The sequence below is a fragment of the Lagopus muta genome, chromosome 1, assembly GCF_023343835.1.
Source record: "Lagopus muta isolate bLagMut1 chromosome 1, bLagMut1 primary, whole genome shotgun sequence".
Classification (NCBI taxonomy): Eukaryota; Metazoa; Chordata; class Aves; order Galliformes; family Phasianidae; genus Lagopus; species Lagopus muta.
The window spans coordinates 98,955,416-98,973,645 of NC_064433.1; positions in this window are offsets into that span (position 1 = coordinate 98,955,416).

Sequence of the window (18,230 nt, forward strand, 5' to 3'; positions counted from 1 at the left end):
GTGGATTGTGATTGAATTTCTGAGAAATATGTTGGTTGCTCACTTGTGACATTTGGGTGAAACAGTCAGTGTTATTTGAAATAATATTTTCATAGGGGAAAATGGTAGTTTATCAAGATTAACAGATACCTCTAGAAAATGTGTTTTTTGGGGGACACCCACCCCTTCGACTGATTGTGTTTACTCTGAGTATTTTTATTTAGTTTCGATTTTTTTTTCCAGAATTTGAAATAGTTTATTTATTTCTTTCATACTAATGGCTTGAATGGCTGCTGACACATATGTTTTCCTTTTTCTTCATTGCATGGTGACCATTCTTATAATTCCAGCTATTAATGTCATTTCATGGCATGAATTTTTACATACACAGATTCTCTTCTGCCTACACTGTTTAGGACAAAGAGACTTATTCTTCTGTGGAGTGGATCTTCTGAGCAGTTGAATCCAGTTTAACTTCCCCCTTCTGCTGCAAGAAAACATAACAAATGTCCTTGCTATTCTTCTCATTCTTGTGTATGTTTTTAAACCAAAGACAGGGGGGAGGAAATACTCTTTGCAGCAAGTAATAATGTCCTGAATGCTTTTATAGATAGATAAAACACTCATTCACCAGAGAGCTTTAGTAACCAACCAGTTATCTATTTATTCAAACATTTGCCCTCTGTGGGTATCCTTGAAAGTTTTTGTAGTTTATTTCCATTCTAATCTTAAGATTTGAGTCATAAAGATTGTGCAAAATGTAGACATGACAAAGCTGATTAATGTCAAAGTACTCTTATAAAAGGATGAACTTCCATCAAAGGAACAAGACACCCATTATTTTTTGGGTTTCTCCAGTTTATTGAATTTAGATATCTGATAGCGATAAATTCATTTTTGTTATATACATATATTATTTTTTTTCTGCAAGCAAACCAGAAATGCTACAATAACTTTTTCTCTAGCATACTAAGGCTCCTGATTGTAAGCAGTTCCAAAAATGAGGCTTTAGAAAATACAAACTATGTGAATAATGTTCAGTATTTTTTCTTGAGTCAAATTAGTCAAGTTTCTTTTTAAAGAATAACTTCTGAAAACATGTGATCAGAAAAGTTTTTCATGTTGTCTCTCTCTCTTTTTTTAATGTAATGTAAACTTCTAGCTTTAGTGACTGTTGAGGATGGTTTGATGGAAACACACATCAGAAAGATAAGTAGAAGTAGAGGAATAGAAATATTGCATAGTGAGCCTTCTAAGATCTGTTTGTTTGTTTGTTTGTTAAAAAAAAAAACAAGCTTATTTTGATTGCTAAGGATAGGCAAAAAAGAAAACAACTGGAGGCCAACTATAACATCATCTAATCAAATAAATCTTCTAGACCTGGCACTGCCTGGATTTGGGCCAGGGACAGCAACAAAAATGCATTACTGGCAGTGATATATGACTTCAGCTGCCAGTGGATGGAGGGTAGACATTTCCTCTCATCATTCTCGATTTCTTGAAACATTTCTTTCTGCTGGCCATTAGATAATGCCATTTCACTTGAAAGGAGAGTCGGCCCTTGGCTACAGCATAAAATGGATAAAAACCTACTAAGAATTTAACTTGCAAGAACTACTTCTTGGGAAACAAAGACCATGCTCTTCTACTGGCTGACTCTCAAAAAGAGATTTTTCCCCAGAATTATTCCATATTTGGATAAGACCATTCCACCGATGAGCTTGGGTCTCTGCATGAGTAAGGTGATGCTGGTTGGGTCAAGGGAAGGTCTCAGGGAGGGCTCAAATAATGTTGAAACTTTTCCTGAAAGCCACTCAGTTTTCTCAGTTGGTACTGTGTAACCACAACATTACAGAGCACTAAGATTAATACTTTCTATAGTCTTTAATGGTCTTAGAAATTCAATTCAATTTTGAAATACTTTGGCATCATGCTTTTTTTGTATAGTTTAGAACTGTGATATATGAATATATAAGAAGACTTTGATACTGAAAACGTGATGAATCTGTAAAGGTCAGTGTTTCTTTCTCATCATCATTTGTTGCCTCCTGCAAAATTCAACTTGTAAAATTCACAATTCAAGGATCAGTTTGTCATTTTGATAAAGTTGTAGCAGTGTTAAGCTTGGTAAGTCCCTTGATGGATAACCCTGTAGTTTGTTCAGATAGTGGGAATGGTCTGTTTTAATGTATCAAGCAGATTAGGGAGGTTCTGTAAGTCTTTGTATCTAATAGATAAGGGATGTTCAGCTTTGGATCTGTTAGTTGTGAAAGCAAGAGTTAAAAACATATGCACCTGCAAGAAAACCTCTGAATGTATAGAAGCTGAATACTTTTTGTGCAAGTTATGCATGATAGGAGGAGCGTATCCCTCACATATCCAGCCCTGGTACTTAGGAATGCCTTCTTTCTAACACTCCAACTTGAGTCTTAGAGAGTTTCCTGATTGACCAATTTATGGCATCAGTTTAACAGATCCCTCTCTCAAGAGTATGTCCTACTAAAAGAATAAGAACCCAGCTTTTCAAAAACTTTAGAGGGACAGCTCATATTTGTAGCCTGAATTTCTTCAGAACCATGTGTGCCCTTACAATCTCCAGCAATACACAGTTCTTTGATTTTGCTTTATACAATTTCCTTCCATTGGAGAATAAAAGAGAATGAGAAATGTAACATGAGATAATTCCATCACTGAATGCTTTACTGAAAATGCATAAAGGCATAAATAAGACTGTTGCAGTTTTGATATTTCACCAGATTTTAACTTCTTCATGGATATTTAACTAAAATTCTAGGTATAAATTTTCTTCTTTCCTTATGTCTCAGTTCTTTCTTGCAGAATAAGTACAAGCAAGATGGGAATGAGATTTTTTTTTTCAACTGAGAGTTAAAATAACTACAGAGTATTTGAAATGAAGCACAAAATCCTGGCTGAACTAGAAACGCTATTACTTTATTTGGCACATTGACAAAATCAATCCTTAATGAAGCCTATGAACTGGCACCTGAGGTGAATTTGTCCCATTTCTTTTTAGGAAAGCTTTTGTGTGCAAAATAATGGGTGCATTCAAATTTGAGGAAGAGTTAATAGCAGATAGTTAAGGTCTTGGCAGTGGGTTGCTACTGCTTTCATGCTAGGAGGTTTTTCAAAATGGCTGAACTCATTCAGGAGAGAATTTCCCAGCTCTGAGCAACTGCAATCCACAGGCCTACACAGAATAAAAATAATCATTTCTTTATTAAGGAAATGTTAAATTGCAAGGCCAGCTAAAAGCACTTGTATAGGTGCAACTACAGCTTCAACCAGAACAGAAATCGTATTCTGGATATTGAAGTTGGAATTTATAGATTTAGATTGGTATTTTTAATATCCAATTGTATAAATGCAACCTCAAAGTTTTGCTAAAAAAAAAAAAAAAAAAAAAAAACAGTAAATAAAGAATGTTTATTTTTAATGGTTAAGCAAGTATTAATATATGTAGGTCATTCTAAAAGTAATGCCTCTTACTTATTTCCATGGAAACGTATGCAAAGAGCATAATAACACGATTCAAAAGCAAATTTCTCAGCTTCAAATCTATTTTTCAGCACAGTCACTACCATTAGCCAATTCACATGGATGAGCTGATAGAGACACTTCATTTCACGATGACAGTTGTGCAGGCCTGTCTGGAATGTGGCTTGTCTTTCATGTCAGTGTAGCCACTGCTGAAACACATCACCTACTACTGCCTCTCTGTTTGGTATCCACCAGCATTCAACAAGCATTAATGAATGTCAGTGGGTACCATTTTTTCTGCATGGAGGAATTCAATGACACTCTTTTGCTTCATACACAATTCCATGTCAGACACCATTTTGTTAGACTGTCTGACATCAGTCACAAAATGTAATGGAATACTGGCGGGAATGTTCAGTCAGAATCACCAACATCCTCCTCTGATGTTATGGGTTAATATAAAAAAAATAGAAGGCATTACTTTTGCAGCAGTCCTCAAAATACTATATTCAGTAATTGCTGAATCATAGTTGGAGACTCTTGTAATAGGAGGAAGAGAGACCAAAAGTAGTTGCAAGCATACTATTTTTTTTTTTTCAATTAGGCATCATTGGCAAGGTTTGCTGTCAAAGAATATTTGCCTTATTTTCAACTTAAATTGTTGGTGAGCTGTATTAGTTCTTTGCTATATCCTACTGACTGACAGTGTAGATTATGGGGAGTAATCATCAAACAGATAATTCTTAAATTCCATGCAGGCCTTTCATTCAGAAAAAAAAATCCATTTGACTGCAAGCAGGTATTGACATTTCTTACAATGTTGTTTTTACTTTATTTTTATTTAGCTTTACTGCATCAGTGCACTCTGAGAACTTGACTTGTAGTTTCTTGGAGGTGTTTTAATGTAAATATTGCAAAGCTGAGTTTAGAGTGGTGTGAAATATTTATTTCAATAAAATTAACAGAATATCATTAACAGAAAGCTATGAATTTGATGTGATGACCATGTTCACCATTCGTTACAGTTTTTAACTTCTAACTTCTATTAAATTTTTATTTGATCTTTCTTAGTTTCGTACTATTATTTCTGCTGTCATTTCAGAGCAATAAGTTGTTTCTGGATACATAAGTTTCCTTTATGTTAATTTCTTAATGACTTGTAAATTACTAACAAGTTTCAAGTTCCAGAAACATTTCTAATAGGTAACTGAAATCCCTGACTGGTTTTATAATTCTGAAGCAGAACTGAAATGACAGTGCAAAGCAGTAGCAGTAGAATCAGATGTTATTTTAAAAATAGTAATGCCTATAGTAAAGACATATCCGCTCTTGCTGAGAGATAATTTAATGGTGCAGAACTGGTTGAGCGATTTTCCTTACTATTCATAGTTTCATATAATGCGCTTGAGAAAGGATTCCCCTATCAAAAGGACTCTTGATCAGCCCTAATAGATTTTATAATTCTTTCTACATTTATTGAAAGAAAATAATATTTCGTGGGAAAAAATACAATGTAACAAATCCTTGAAAATTGAAATGTGAAGCAAAGAAGTTTTTTTATCAGTTCTATAACAAAAAGTAGGGGTACCCTGTAGCCAGTAAAATGGATAAGAGAAGATTTGTAATCAGGACTGAAGTCTATTTAATCTCCGTTGCTGATCACTGCAGAGCTTTAGCCTGCTTTCATCAAAATAATTGATGGCAAATGGAGCAGCTGCATGATGAGATTATATCCCCACTTTATAGCACAGTTATAAGAAAATATACCCTTTTTTCATTACAAGTATTGGAAATTTGGAAAATGCTCTGGGTTGGAATTGAAGCAATCGCTCTTGTCTAATGCTCTGCAGATTTTTCTTATTATTATTCTATGCATTTGTCGGAATCAATTTCAGAAAAAAAATTATTTTATGTTTGCTGTATGCTGTATGTTATAATTAAATCCTCGACATTGACACTTTTATATTTAATTCTAGGCTGTGATTATATCTTCAGTATATCTGAATTAGTAAAACTGAAACAGGAACAATGGATCCAGAATATTGTATGCAGTGGTGAAGACAAGTTGTGAAAAGATGAACCAAATAGAAATGTTATTACATTCATTATACTTAATCTTTCATTATAATGATGATTTTTACATACTCCTGTTTTGACATATGAGATAGTGACAGCACCCTTTACATTTTTTTTACTTCTCATGAAAACAAGTCTTTTTCAGGCAATATCCTTTCAGTTTTTTGAGCTGAGAAAAACAGAAGCATTTGTAGGGTGCCCATAGTAATCAGCTCCAAACAAAACCCTTATAGAGAGCAAAAATTTACTTCTTTAACAGTAGGGAGTGGACTTGTGAGCAACTCTTGGCTGAAGTAGTTATTGTGTGGCATCCTAGAGCAGATAATGAATGTTATAACTGAGGGCCCAAAATGAAAACTTCTGAAGGATCTAGTCTACCTATCAAGAAGTACCTGAGCAAGAATAAATGAAACAGATCAAGTAAAAGAAGCTCCCATCAAGAACGATTTGGCCTTGAGAAGAAGTAAGCATCACCATGGGTTGTTGCGAGTTTGGATATAGGAGGAGAATCCAGGAGGGATGCTGCCGAGCAGCTAAAATCAAATGTGAGATTAGGATAGGGATCAGTCAAAATCAGAGCAAGAATAGGCTGAGAAAGCTCAAAAAGGGCCATGAGCTGAACCGGCTGTGCTGAATCTGTCAGAGGTGAGGGTTTGGACTTTGAGAGTGAGATGGAAGTGAGCAAAATGAGTATCAGGGATGGGAAGGAGATGCCAAATACAGATTTAGGTGAGGGACAGAATCAGCTGAGTGGCCAACAGGAAGAATAAATAAAGAAACCATCAAGTTCAGGGGGTAGAGTCAGGGAAAAGGGAGTGTGATCACTGTAAGCCAAGGTTTGCCAGAAAACTAAATATATACTCCCCTTTCATCCGATGGAAGCATGGCTATGCATATATCCTCTATTATCTAAAGCTTGTAACCCAGCTGTCTGCAGCCAGCAGACAATGATCAGAAATACTTAATAGCCATATTTCAGCAGCTTTCTAGTACCAAGAAGTATCAGTAAAACCCACTGCTGTAGTGGTTGTTTATTCTTAGGACAAACTGTCTACTACTGCTCCTGCCTCTTGCTCTCCTATTGAAGTGGAATAAATCTGTGTATGTAAAGGTTCCAGTGCTGCTTAATTGCCTGGCTGTTAAAGTAATGCCCAACAGGCAAATTTGTTCTTCATTTGCCATTAAGAACAGACTGTCTCTCAGACACAGAGACCCTCACTTACTGTTGCTAAATTATAATCTTGCTAATTCAGCTTTGAAAATGTTAGTAAACTTCAGCGCTGAGATTGACCGTGACGGTCTAAGCAGCATGATCTGGTCTTTAACTACAGCACGAGTTGATATACATATACTTTTCACAGTACTCTTGCTTCATGTTGTTTAATGGGAATTGTGCTGCACCATGGGGAAGTTGATCATTAAAACAGACTTTGTTTTTTCTGTCTCCTGAAGTGTGCAGGGACAAGCTGGAACTAAACTGAATTGGTCTGCAGTATGTTAATTTTCCAGCATACTGAAAAACCCTTAGAAGATGACTATACTGAAGCAAAATTACTCGGCTGATCTATATTCAGTATTATCACTAAATGGCTAGAAATATTAAAAGAATATTCCATCACTTATTGATTGAGGTGTATTAATAGGCACTTGCCTGAAAGACAGAGATATTCCAGATTGAAAATATAGGATATTACAGTTTTAATAAGGTTACATTCCCCAGTGATTTCACATTTTTCTCCTTCATGGAACCTGTCAGCTTCTGCTCTCAAACCCTTTATCCTTTCACACATTGTTATTTTATAAAGGGGATAAGACAATATACAAAATTCACTTAAGTAAAGGTCTCCCTTCATCCAGCATTACCGCTGAAATCCTTATACTGGCAGCAGTTTACCAAAGCACAGGGAAAAATCAATTTTAATTAGTATTTTTTGGCTTTAATGGAAAGTGATTACAGAACTGGCATTTTAGTTAATACTGTTGAGATTTATGGTGGGGAGATGCTAATTAATTTTCTCTTGAATTGCTGTGGGCAATGAATAACTGCAATAACATGGCAGATTTGCTGATACCAGAACTGTATCAGCACTTCAGAGCTTCTTAACAAAAGGGAGCTTAATGGGTTGCAGGTATAATTTACATTACTTCTCATAAACTGCACATTGTCGCTTCTTTGTTAAAAGTGTTATGAAGGGCCAACTTTCTGTATTTCATGGGAGCAATGACTTTTCCCACAGTTTGGTGTCAGCATGTGCAAGCTTTCTTTAGAATGTGACAATATTTTAAGAACCTCTAGACAGGGAAGATTTTGCTGGGTCACAAAATTAAACTTAGCTTAAATCTGTTTCTGTATATATTGTTGTTAGTGCCATCATTAATTCTACTGTTTTTCTTAGAAAAATACAACTATACAACTGAATATGACACGTTTAGACATCAACCTCTGTGTGTTGAGAGGACTATATTACATTGTGTGCTTGAACATGCCTAGTGCTATAGCAGTCTGACTGCAGTCCAGGCCCCCAGATGCTATCATGGTGCCTGGCTTGGGGAGCATGGGGCTGCATTTAATTTGCTTTAAACCACAGAGGAGCTGGCATAGCCTCACTGGTTTCAGAGGAGTTATTATTTCTGAAACATGTTATCAATATCACTTCAATCAGAAGAAAGCACTCTGTACTCTACACATCACCTTTTATATGCCCAGTGCTGTAAATTTCTGTGAAAACACAGAGAAATTCTGTTTTTCCTTTTTTTTTTTTTCTTTTTTTTTTTTTTTGCTCTAGAGCTACATCATGAGAGACAGTGCTACAGTTACTAGCAAACATTTACCTAGAACATTTACCATCCAGGGGAAGATGACAAATGGCTCATAGGTACATGGACTGACATTGTAAGCAACGGAGAATGTAAGTCACCATAAATATAGGACAATATAATTGGTCAGGAAGAATGACATCTATCCCAGTCTCTAAGCAGGTGTTATGACAACATCATCTGCTCCTGGTGAGTGAAGCAGTGCCAGATAAAAATATTAAGAAACTACTAAAACAGTGAAAGCAGCTGAAAAAAGAGCAAAGACAAATTCCTATTTTAAGTAAGGTTTTTTTGGGTAGATATGAGGAATAGAAACGCACACCATTTCAAATAAAAGCTAAAATTGGTTCTATTATCTGAGGTCTTAATGAAATGTACTGAATGGATTCAGAGGATTCAGAAGAGCATTGCCTCTGCTTTGAAGGAATTCACTCCCATCCTCCAAAGGTACATCCAAGTGCAGATGCAGCTGTTTAGCTCAGCCACTGTTTAGCCCATATACAAGACACTATTTCAAACAGGAACAATAAACACTTCTTCCTTGATATAATTAACATAAATGATTGTGTCTTGTCCAGTAGTTAACTAGTAGGAGTAGTTAAAAGTTTTAATTAAAGCAACATGATACAGTTATGATTGTTTAGATATAATTATAGTGGACGTTGTAACATATACTTTATTGTCTCAAAAAAATTACAATCCAACCAATAATTTCTTCCAAAGCTTTAAATATTTCAGTGTGTTTTATAGTAGATTCTTGGAGAGCATAGAATCCTGAATTCTGAAATGAAATGTTGTTAGGAAGGTACCTAAACATATCTGAAAATCTTTCTGCAAGTCCTAGATTTCAAGCAGAAACATATTAGGTGTATCTTACATGCACAGTCTTTTAAAGTGATGACTGTTTTTATTCTGGTTTAATCAGGAAATGACATTTATGTGATTATTCCATGTATGTGTGTCTATGGCTACTCTGCTTTTAAATATCTTTAGAATATCCTGTCTGATTTTGATCAAATCTGACAAAGGAGATGATATTAAGTCATTAAGTTCCTACAAGAGGCTGAATAGAGGCAAGAGATGTTACTTGTCTGCAGTCAGCATCCCTACTGAGGAAAAGGCATGAGTATGAGCTCACCCTTCAGCAGGAATCAGAAAATCACAGTAGAGAGACTGAGATAAAAACCCATCAGGCATCATTAGTTTTACTGCTCACAGACTAACTTGGGCTTTTGTTCTTATAACCCATGACAAATGACTTTAGGCTGTTTTCTACTTTGTTTAAATGATATGCATTTGCAAGACAGATGACACATTAGTCTCTGTGTTAGGATCTGTGTCAGCCACTGTAATAATGAGATCAAGACTGTTGCTAGCCTTGCACATATTCACAAATGGAGAAAGGTTGTGTGTACCATTCTTCCAGTATGTCCCTTGCTATGAAGTGCTAGACAAACAGCTCTTATACTTCTTGATCAAGAAAAGCTGCTTGCTGCTAGTAAACCAGTGGCTGAATAAATAGGTAAGAGGCTGTGTCTTAGCTTCCCTTCCATATTGGCTTGCGTTCAGCACTGCACCTTTTTGAGCTGATCTAAAATGGAATAATTTTGTCTTTTATTTTTCCTATATGCTACCATCAAGACATTTGTATTTAGAGGTAGAGAGTCCCATGTTAAATCAAAATACATATTCTAAGGGTTATGATGATGTTTGGTACAGAAATGCTCATGGCCTTTTTTTTTCTTCAGGAAAAATTTGGTTACTATCATATTAGTGTGTTCTACAGAGATACAGAGTCTAGGGATGGGTAAAAAGAAGAGTGTTCTGTACTGACTGGGTAGCAATCAAGTCAAAGCACTCAAATTGTCACAGAAACCTGAAAACAAAACAAAAAAAAGACTAAGACCAGGGTAATACTGTCACCTAAAGCTGAAAGCTAAATTTGATTACACTAATAACCACTACATCACTAACAAGCTTCCTAAGTACTTAAGCTACATTAGGATGCTAGGAGATAATATGAAGATGGTGTGCTTAGTGATTTGGACTGACAGCCATTAACTCATCTGAAGTTCCAGACATGCATATCCAGGAAACCACTTCGTTTACCTCCAGGTATTCCTAGGCTCTGGTGGATACCAGCTCTTTAGTAAGCACAGAGATTTTCAGGATGTATTACAATCATCAGACTATGCACAATCATGCTATCCAAAAATGACAGATTTTCAACTTATTTTGGGCTGCTTCTCTGCTTTGCCAGCAAACAGTTTAGTACTTACTCCTTATCCTGGAGGAGATTCAGACTCCATGGAGCAAGTTTCCATCCAGCCTCACGTAGCCTGATTACTGAGATGCAATTTGCAGTAAGCTCAAAACTGTGCTTTCTGCAGACACATGAAACAGTCTTGAAAAGAAAATAAACCGTATGCCCATTTCACATAACTGTTATCAGCTTTTACAACATACCTTTTATGAAGGGACTTTCAAACTTGACTTTCAATTGTTTAATTTTAAGTGCTGTCTTTGTGTTTGGCTCTGTACAAGCGATGTTTCATATTGCAAAGATGCCACAGTTTAAAAAAGGCAACTCTGATCACTCTTGCCTCACCATGGTTTTTAGTTTCACTTTAGCAATCCTCCTTCTGCTGCAGCATTTTCTTGGCTCTGAAAAGCATCATTAAGTACCAGTGTATTTTCCGCATGAGAAAATGCCACCCCACTTGCCAGTTTTGCTCCAGCTGGACTCATTTCTCCATGCCTGTTGCAGTCTACTGCTGTACAAGAACTGCCAGATTTGAAGAGGAGGGAGAGGAGGGAGGAGCATTTGGCATTAGCTCAAACCTCAGCTACCCCATTCTCTGATGCCTGTGAGACTGCCCTTTTGCTCCCCTTGGATGTGCAGCACATAAGGGACCATGGGACTCAGAAGACTAAGGGGCAGAGAAAAAATAATATCTTAGCAATGCAACTTCATTAAGCATACACTTAAAATGAAGCCTGTGAGAGCTGGCCAATTTAGACACCTTGTTAGCGCTTTTGTGAGTTAGAGCTTTGGTCTGGCATGTTCCTTCTTGCTCCTTTACAGTGTATCCTTAATTTAGTATCACTTCTTAATTTAGTGTCCTTCCTGAAGTCTATTAATGAGTAGTTTCCTAGAACTTAAATAGCTGCTCTGGACTTGAACTCTGGAGTTGTACAAGAAGAAAAATCCCTTCACTCTCTATTTTGCATTTGGCACAATGGTTTATAGCCCTTCAGCTGATTTTTGACCTGTATGATTCTGTTCTTATCTAAACCAAATAAAATAATTCTGAGAATAGGATTTCATGACACACTAATTAAAGGCTTCTCTTCAGCATGAAAAGCCACAGTCTTCACTTTTCTTATTAATTTCATAACTGACAAAGAAAGCAATCAAGATTTCCAGGCAAGATTGATGCTTTATAGCTTGGAGTAATGTTTCCAGCAGTTCTGTTATGGTAACATACTGAGATGTTCTGAAGTAAGGTGTATTTCATGGTTAGCATGTAGCTATGCAAAACACAGTGAAGCATGATAGGAAAGGAACCAGTCTTTAGAGACACAGATATACTTCACTGGCCTAGAATCCTACCTCTAGAGTGGAAATATTAATCTTTACCAATAGCAAATGGTCATCTTCACTGTGTCCCATTTGCACTATTTTGATGAGTGTGATGGCTATTAAAGAAGTTTAAGTAAAATCCCCTTTCACACTTCCTCATTTGCTCTCCTTCTGAGAGAGAAACTAGCAGTATCCATGTCTTCTGATGTTAGAAAGCTATTTGGAGAGAGCTGTAACATCACTATTGGCAAAAAATATGAGGCACCACCAGTTTAGTAGGTACAGGGAAGAAGAGAATGTACTCTCTCTTCATGAACTAGAGAAGGATCTGAAAGCATTACAAAATACATGCAAATATTGCTGTGCTCTGGAAATCTCTTTTGCTCCTCTCCTGGCCAGGAAGACCATGCCAGGACCTTTTGGGATGTGGATGGCACTGCCACAAATAAAAGGTTTCAGAACTGCTATAAATTATTTTGTAGCAATTCATAAAGGGAGTGAAAAAAAAGACATACCCTAGTACGTGTAAACTCTGTTGGTAGAAGTTGGTGGGAAATAGGTTTTCATCCTCTCGAGAGTCTGCAGAGTTTGGAAAATATGTTCTGTCTATGTACAGCAAAAATTAATAGTGTGACATACTGCTTCAAATACCAGTAAAAATCCAATAAATGTTTGCTATAGGTTCTTGGAAATGTTTTTATTTTAGGAGCATTTTTTTTTACTATAAGCCACTGAAGTCCAGAAGGACAACTGAAAATCAACAGTATAATCTTCATGAAAGAAGAAATTTTGATCTCTTCAGACATTCAGTATTACTTTAACACAGATGTTTTATATGTTGGAATATGAAACAACAGTGGACTGTATAGGTCCTATGCTGTTATATTTGGTCTGAAATTACTCATGCTCCTCTCTGCTGAGAAGCTCATTTTGGGGAATATGTTTCTGAATCCTAAAGCAATTGTTTTTAAGTCTTCCAAATTTTGTATCTGCATTAAGAAATTTCACTCATCTATGTAAAAAACCCGAGATTTTCCTTAATTTTTTATATCTACAGTTAAAAGGTATGAAAACTGAAATCCTAGCACTGAAAATACTTAGCGTTGTTGTATTTCCAATAAAGATTCAAATTTTGCAGCAGGACACAAAGTAATCTGCTAGTGACCCTCTCTGTTTTGTCTATTTAACTTTTTATCTAACTCAGAAAGAAAGTTTAATCAGTGTGTGTGCATACATAGAGATAGATAAATAAATAAATAGATAGATGGCATCTAGACAGCAGAAGCCATTGTAATTCCATGAAATATGAATGTAAATTATTTAAAATGAATGTGATTTTTAATGTATTTTTCTGCCCTCAGCAATTACTAGATGGCCATTGTTCAATTTTTAGTAGTAAAACTGGCTTTATAAAGGAAATTAGGTTTTTTGCTACAAATGACCCTTTCTCACATCAGTGCTATATCAGACAGCCCGAGTACAATTATTCATAGATTTTGGCAGCAGAAAAATTTCTGGATACAGGAGTGAGGGGAATTTATGCTTTTAATAAGCCCAGTATTTTAAACTGCTAGAAGGTGTCTGATACCAGAAAGCACTGACAAGTAATATCAGGCAAATGCTAGACAGTGAATATCAAATTAGTTCACTGACACAGCACAGATCCTGTGATGAACCAGGGTCACATCATGGAACAGCACAACACTCTGACTTCTCAGCAACAAAAGTAAACACTAATGGGCCAATCCATCACCTCTTCCAGTTTAAATGTGCCTGGACTGTCATTCTGCTGCTGGACTGTTTTGTTCCTGCACATTGCAACAACTCTCTCATACACTGCTGGGAAAGACTGGCTCTGTTGAAGTTCACTGTACTTCCTCATGAAAATCAGAAAGGCCAGGATATCCTACTGAGCTAAATTGCCCATGATGCACAGCATTATTAGCTATTTCTGGCAAATATGCTTTCTAATTGTTATTACAAAACTCCTTCAGTATGGAAACAATACCTATATATAAAATGGACAAACTTGCAATACAAATTTATGCTGAAGGATAGCAGCATTGTCAATTCAGCTTTGTTCTTGAAGTCTGCAACTTAACTCTGGTCTGCTGGTAAAACTGGATTTTTGTTGTGCTTTGTCTGTCACTATCTCAAAATTTCATGTGCATGCACAAAGAAAATTTGAATCTTAGTCTAATCCCCTCATGAAAATATTTGGAAGAAGTCTCCATTACAAGCAAAACAGTACATATTTAAGTAGTAAATTAACGTACTTGACAAATGGAAAGGGACATCTATGATAAGTACAAGATAAGTTTCAGACAGAAGATGACTGAGTGGGAGGAAATCTTTCCACAACATCTGTTTGGCTTGTTTGGGTAATTCTCTCCAGTTATTCTTTACTGTTTCTCCAGGGAGGATGAATAGGTGAAGTGTGTTCCAAAATCAAATCTCAAAAAAATGATTGATCTCATGCATACAAGTTTGAAAGGTCAGCTTGGTGAAAGACAGTCTTAGGAGAATATGACTAACAGCTAGATTTTATTTATACTAAGCATGGGGGGAAGGATACACACTGGAGCTTTCATCTTACTTTGGCCACAGTAGGTGACACAGTCACAGTAAAGTGAGGGGATATTCCCTTTTATTCTCCTTGCTATTTCCAAGGAGAATGCCTTGAATGGTCACACTGCAGCCAAACAGGTATCATAGGAGTTGGGTGCCCGCTTGGGCATTTTTAATAGGTGACTTTCGGTACATCTTCACACTGTCCTGGACTATATAGCATTAACATTTTTAGCATGCTCGCATTTTAAGAGTCTGGGCTGATACATCTCAGCTATGTGGAGAAGACTTGACAAAAGCAAAGGAAAGTCCCTGCTCTAGTATTTAGTTATGGCGTGTTCTTCCTCTAGTAAACTCAACTAATCCTATTCATACACCATGATGCGCTCTGTGAAGCTCAAACAATACCTGCTTTCCTGAATCTGTAATCTAAATTAACTGATTAACAATAATAATGTTGTTTGTATAGTCTCTTAAGGAATCCAAAAGAATTTAAAATAATCTGGCTTCCATAATACAAACATATTTTTACATAAAGTCTTAGTCCAAAACCTCGTGATTTAATCAGATTTAATCAGATACATATGTGGCCTCTTCCACCTGTGAGCTTTTCTCAAGAGATTTCTTTGGCACTCAGTGAGATGCCTTATGGATCTCCATAGCAGCAGTCCTCCTTCACTTGAAATGGAAGACTGCTTGATAACATCAGCTCCAAGATATTTAGAAATATGCACACGGTATCAAGGTAAATAACCTGTTTACGAACTCTGCCTATGATGAATAAGCCATGGAAAGTCCCTCACCACTTAGGCTGAATGCATACTATTGATGTGAATGTGAATCATTGGTATCTGAAATGCCAGATCTGCATGTACAAGAACTTGGACCCAAACTGTTAAATGTAATCTGGGATAACACTGCAACAATGAATGAGCCCAAACTTATTTCAGTTGCCAACTTCTTGGCTCTGAATTTTCAGCAAAATGCTTACTGCCTAATTTTGCATCTGTAAATCTAACAATATTTGTAAGAAGAACTTGTTCATTTTGTATTTACAGATACAGTCTCTTGATTTATGAAACACAGGAATGAGAAAAATGTGATTTCATAATTTTTTTTTTTTTAATTTGTCTTCTGAGTTATAGAGATTTTCTTTCCTATGAAAAAGTCAGCTGGTATAGTAGACCAGAACCTTTATGGGCATAACAAAATCTTAAGTACTGGCAATTTCATATATTGAGCAAAACATAAAAATGTGTTCAATTGTTTATTGTCATAGATCTCAGAGACTGGGAAATAGTAGTAACAGATTATTAATCTTCTGTGCTGCATTTTAAAACAGCCTATGAAATTTAATTTTGGTTGGGTTTCTTTCTGATACTTTTTTTTTCCTTTCTTTTAAAATATAAAGGGGTGTGTTGCCTAAAAGTAAATTATGAAATAGTGGGGTATTTGAACTGGTAGGGTTATTGATATAGCACTTTTACAGGACTTGCAACCAACAAAATGTTTTATCTTTCTGTTTCAGTGAGTAAATCAAAGTCAGGTGTTCTTGAAAACATTATTTTGTAAGGGAGGAAAGCACCTCTCTGTTTTCTGCTTTGTATTTCCAATCCTGATCTTCTGCCAGGTGAGGTTTGCTCTCCAAGGAGCCCATCAGCACTAACTCAGGTGTTCAGCTGGCTGCTGAGCTATGTGAACTGATCCTTCATTCCTGCCATTTCCAGTCTTTACTAGCTGAAAACATGACACAAAGATGACCATGCCAAGTGATCTGCATCTTATGCATGTACAACTATGTCTGACTACCAACAAATCTTGTATAAAATAAGTCAAGCTAGGAAATGAGCTCTGTTATGTATTGCTGTTAAAGCTATGAAAAGATCTGCTTGAAGAAAAAGGACTTGTTGGGAGTTAAATGGCACAATGGACAAAATGAACATTACTCACCTAATTGTATCTCCTGCACATTTGGAGATAAATCCCATGGATTACAGCTGAAAACTGCTTTTCAGAATTTCGCATTTTCATGTGGGGAATCAGATTAAATCAGTAAGTAATGGCATTAGAGTTTCTCTTAATTTACAGTTTTGCTATAACTGTATTTCAGGATGGATAAAATCCAAGTCAGTTTGTTCCATGACAAAGCAAAGAAATCACTCAGAGGAGAATGCACACTGAAGAATAATATGTAAGCCAAGTACATGTGGAATGTGCTATCGGTGTTCTTCCTATCTCCGTTGCATGGCTTCTTAATCAATAGCCCCATATTTTATTGATTTTATATCAGAGGTAATCAGTTATGTAATAAAGAATAACAGTATTAGCTCTTGCTGTCAAGCATTGCCAGCAAACAGCTGAGTAGCAGTTCAGTTGGAACTGGCAGTAATAAAACAGCCAAAACTGCCTGAGAAAGGTCAGAAGATCAGCAAATGACATCTCACCACACAGAAGGTGACAGTACGGACAGCACAGGCTTGTGACCTGGGGATGAGAGCCTGCTCTAGGTAGGTGGGAAACCTATAGTCTCAAACAAACACAGTAAGGAGAAAATGCATGTGAGTTGTTCATTCTGCAAAGCATAAAGAGAATTTGATGCTGAGAAGTATGTCCACATATGTGTTTGTGAATACAAGTTTAATAGGTTTAGGTAAGTGAGTAAAGGACAGTATGGGGTATGGATAAAGGAAAGACCAAGTTTTAGAGTTGCTGAGAGCATAGAACATATATTTCCATTTGTTGCAGATGTAATCATTCATGATTGTTTTTGCCTAGAGAAAGCACTCCTACCAGAAATGCTGATTCATGATGTTGAGAGAAGGTAGAAATGACACAAGTGAAGGGAAGAGGAAGAATGAGTCCAGCTACATGTGATGCTCCCCAGCCTCTATCTCTGTTCAGCCTGTTCTCTGCTGCATTCAGTATTGGTAGGGATACCACAGTGACCAGATGCTGGCCAATGAGGCTGACTATAGCAAAGATGAATAGATTGTACAGGAGCCTACCTATATTTATGACAGCTGTGTTACATATGGATCTTTTGGAGACTTAATTATTACTACAGCTCTAGGGATCAGGCACTCAGAAAAGGAACACTGCTGTTGCAGAATGCTGTAGCTTTTGTAACACACTACCATTTGTCCCTTTAGACTGAAACCCATTTTTAGTCCACTTTAGGGTAGGAAAGCAGCTGTGGCATTTGTGTGTTTTTTATTGGCAGGCAGTTACTTCTTAATGCTGATGAGGTTAGAGGTTAAAAGCCAAATATCTATTCAATTCTAGCCATCTACTACAAAGCAGAATTTATATACTGTGAAATTTGGGTTGGCAGAAATCATTAAAATAAAAAAAGAAAAAAAAAAAAAAAAGAAGGGAATTGAGCTGTAAGGTGTGCCAACTCTCTTACAAGAACAGACTTATCATTTGTGGAAAATACACCTACCAGAAGGCATAGAAAAAATGGTGGAAAAGTTACTTAAGCTACCAGTTATAAAATAGCTACCATCTATCCAGGACTGCCCATGCCAAAAAGACTTACCAGGAAAGAAATCCCTGAAAAAGAGCACTTCTGTAGAAAGTACCAAAAAAACACAGAAAAGCTCTATTATTTATTTACTTATTTATTTATTTTGCTTTCCATTTTGCTTCTCATATACCTCAGTTACGAAAAAAAATCTCCAGCAACAACAACAACAAACAGAACACAATT